Raw genomic sequence first — 4,276 nt, 5'->3', positions numbered from 1 at the left:
TTCAGGTCCAAAGTCCAGTCATTATCTACGTCAATGTAGGCGAAGGCAACTGGTCAGGATCTGGTCATATAGCTCAGGCTGCTTCCAGCCTCAGAGATAGAGGACCTGAGCTCGGCTTCAAGATGATTTCCTTGACTCAAAGTCCAGAACAACTCAGGAATCCTGAGTTCTCTTTCGAAATCCCTGCAAGGTCAGAGGTGGGTGCCCTCAGTTAATCTTTGTATCTCAGACATGGTTGACCTATTTCCTGTTCAGAGCCCACTGTCCCTTTAAGCACTCCGTAATCTAGGTGTGAGTAACTGTCTTACCTCCGACTCGCCCTTTTGTCTTAAAACAACAACTTACTTATTTTGTGTGTGCGCGCGTGCCGCCATGCTCATGTGGGCATGGAGGGTCGATCCTGACCCTCCACCATGTGGGATCAAGGGATGGAACTCAGGTCGTCAGGCTTGGTGGCAGATCCCTTTCCCACCGAGTCATCTTCTCTGCCCCACCCCCGCCCCTGACTGCAAGGAATTTCGTTCTCTCCACCCGCAGTTCTAACTTTGGTGTTTTCCTCATCTGTCTGTGACTTGTCATCTTTCTCTGCGGACTCCCACTCTGGGCTTCTCTCAGTGGTCACCTCTAGAAACTCCTACACTCATATCTTCAAGCTTCCGTGGCTCTCACTCGTCACCTTACCTGGACATAGTGGACACAGACCCCCAAATTTCATGCTCCTATTAGAAGCAGGCCTGAAGGTAATTGAGGAAGGACTCCCTCTCTCCTATTTAGCTTGGCCTGCCATCTTTGGTGTTCCCGATTTCGATTTTAACAAGGGGTACGTATCACAATTGCCTCCCTTTAGAGTTTGAAATTCCACATGCAAAGAGAACACGTCGGAGGCAGAAGAGGCAGACAGATATCTGTGAGTTCAAGGCCAGCCTGGTCTAGGGGGAAAGTTTCAGGCCAGCCAGGGTTGCCTGTCTTTAAAGAGGGCCAGTAACTGCCTTCAAACAACATCAGAACAGACACAAAAGAGCAATCACCATGTGAATGGAAAGAAAGCCTCTTAGTTACTTTCCCTTAAATATTTATAGTATGATATGAAAGATGTAGGGATGTGGCTCAGTTGATGTGCGGACTTGCCTGGCACGCACAATAAACTGGGGCATGGTGGCACATGACTGTAATTCTAATGCTTTTAGAGGCTCTGGCCCTCTCTCACACACAGAATTATATCATGAAACCAGATAAGTAAAAACATTCCTTCCTTGCTATTGAAAAAAAAGGGAGGGGAGGAAGGAGGGCAGGGTAACAGTTTTTTTGAGGCCCATTAACGGGAAGCCGGCTTCCTCTTGGCAAAGCGTGGCTGCTGTTACTGGTTTTTAACGTGCTCAGCTTTGAATTGTAATTCTGGCTGTGGGTAGAGATCCGGCTTTCTAGAGAAGAAACAAAGGCCTACTAGCCTCCCTTCTCCTAAGACTCGATCCAGAGGGGCCTGTCAATCACCTGGGCAGGGCACTGACCCTCAGAAGAGCTGTCTGCAACCCTTGGGGAAAAATAGACTAAAGTCCACCTTAACCTGAGTCGGCCCAATGGGTCCTTTGGTTGTTATCCGCTGTCACCCCTCTGTGGCCATTGTCCCTTCTCCCTGAGAACACTCCAGTCTCCTCAAGAATAAAGTTATCTGTCTTCTACACTAGGCTCCCTGGACGGCAGTTCAAAGACGGTAGAGGACAGTGGGGGAGGCCAGAGTGACAGCCCTCTTAGAGCAGCAGAGCTGAAGGCTTCTGGGTGATGGGCCACCGACTGGGAACCCGCCAGGCACTTGATTGCAGCACTCCTGGGTTCCCCGGCCCTTTGTTCTCCTGTTCTCCGGCCCCTGAGCTCCCTCAGTCTCAGGAGCCAGCTCTGTCACCTGATTAGGCTTTCTTAATCCAGTCCTTTCTTAAGGCCCAGCCCAACCCAGAGGAAGAGACACCAGCAATCCCCGCGACTTTTAACCGAAGCCTTCACTCTGTCCTCAATTTAAAAATTGTGTTCACACCCAGAAGCGTGAAATGATTTGTGATTGTCCCCAAAGTCTCCATTCAAGAATATGCTAAGGGGCTGAGGAGATGGCTTAGAGCTTAGAAGTGCTTGGAGGTCTTGTACATGACTGGAGATCTGGTTTCAGCACGCAGATCAGGTGGCGCACAACTGAGCTTCTAACTCCAGTCCCGGGGATTCCAGGCCTCTGGCCACTGTGGGCACCTGTGCTCGTATGCAGGCATGCACCCCCCATAAAAATAATAAAAATTAAAAAATTAAGGAGAATACGATAAGGAGGCTGGGGAGATGGCTTAGTCAGTAAAGTGAGGGCCTGCCTCAAGACCCGGGATCCATGTTAAGAGATGAACCCGGTGGTGCAGGTTTGTGACCCCAGTGTGGGGGCGGGGCGGCCGATCCTGGGCCTTACAACAGATACTAAGGACTAGCCGAAAAGGCAAGCTCCAGGTTCAGCGGAAGACCCTGTCTCAAAAGTTAGGCAGGGAACGGAGTTGGACAGATAGTTCAGAGGTTATAGAACACTGGCTGTTCTTCCAGAGGTCCTGAGCTCGGTTCCTTGGTGGCTCGTAACCATCTATAGTGAGATCTGGTGTCCTCTTCTGGTGCTCAGGCACACATGCAGGCAGAATGCTGTACTGTTATTATTAAATAACAAACATGTTTATTATTACTTAATAAGAATATTAAATAACAATAACAAATAAATAAATAAATCTTTACAAAAAGCAGGGGAGCCCTAGATTCCCCTGGCGTTGGGCTTCCTGGTGGTTTAAGCAGCCTGACTTGGGTACTGGGGACAAACCTGAGTCCACCGGAAGAGTGAGAAGCTCTCTCAGCTGCTGAGCCACCTCTCCAGCCCTTAAAAAATGTTTTTCTATACTCAGGATGGGGTCAAACTGTAGGGTGGACAGTGAGGTTCAGAAGGCCTTGCAAAATTAACATGTGAAAAAGCCATCTGGCAGAGAGGAAGGCAGGAGCCACCCCAGCACCCCTAACCATCTCCACCAGGGCTGACTAGAACCTCTGGGGCCTGTGGCTCAGGCACTGGGGCATACCGGAACAATGCAGTACCAAAAGGCACACCCCCGGGTGGAGGTCCAACATGCTAATCAGACATGGGACATACGAAGTTGTATGCAGAACTACATGTATAAGAACACATTCGAAGGCTGGGTGCGGTGGTGCACGCCTGTAATCCCAGCACTCGGGGAGGCAGAGGCGGGTGGGTCTCTGTGAGTTCGAGGCCAGCCTGGTTTACAAATAGAGTCCAGGACAGCCAAGGCTACACAGAGGAACCCTGTCTCGAAAAAAAGAACACATTTGAGAAACGCGGAAATATCCCATGGCCTGGTCGGCCTGCCTCTGTTACACAGGCCCCCATCCTTTACCCCACAGTGTGGCCGAGCTTCTAACCTTTCTTGCTACGTTAGGTCTGCTTCTGCTACAACCGAGTGTTCCTGTTCAATCCCTTATTCACGGATTCAAGGCCTGGAACTCCTGCAGGCCCTCAATAAAACCCTGATAGCCACTAGTATCCAAGGCTCACCATGCTGTGAGCTTGAACGGCACCAGGGTTTAAGCAAAAGCCTTTTCTCATTCTTTTTCCATATTCTCCTTTTTGTTCTTTTCGGTTTTTTTTTTTTTTTTTTTTTTTTTTTAATTAACTTTGCTGAGATGTAACTTATAACAATAGATCCTGTCCAGTTCACTTGTGAAACAAAAAAGTTTTGATCACTGGGTAGACGTGAATTCTACAGAATTCAAGAGACTCTGGTTCCCTCCCTCCACCCCCCACCCCAGGCCACTGGCCCATTTCTGCCATTTGCATTCTCTCGAGTTTTATGTCAGTGGGACCCTACCCGTGTGCTGTATTTTTTTCCCCTTTTGTTCTTTCAGCACACTCAGTTTGAAAGTCATCTCTGTGTCAACAGTTGCACATTTCTGTAGAGTGTTCTAGAATATGAATACACTGTTGTTTCTTTTTATTGATGAGAAAAAGCCCTACGCTACAGTCTTCAAAACAAACTCCATTTTGTTGTTGGAATAGTTGTAGGGTTTGGTTTGTTTTTTGTTTTTTGTTTTTTTCATTTTAGATAGTCAGGATGTTCTAACTTGTACAATTTCGCACTCCCACTAGCACTGTATGAGAACTACAGTTGGTCTGCCTCCTTGCCAACACTTGATACTGTCAGCTTTTAGACCAGCATTCTAAATGGCAGGTGTAGGCTCTCACTCTAGTTTTAGT

The sequence above is a fragment of the Meriones unguiculatus genome, chromosome 17, assembly GCF_030254825.1.
Source record: "Meriones unguiculatus strain TT.TT164.6M chromosome 17, Bangor_MerUng_6.1, whole genome shotgun sequence".
Lineage (NCBI taxonomy): Eukaryota > Metazoa > Chordata > Mammalia > Rodentia > Muridae > Meriones > Meriones unguiculatus.
Note: the sequence above shows the minus strand (reverse complement) of the source record.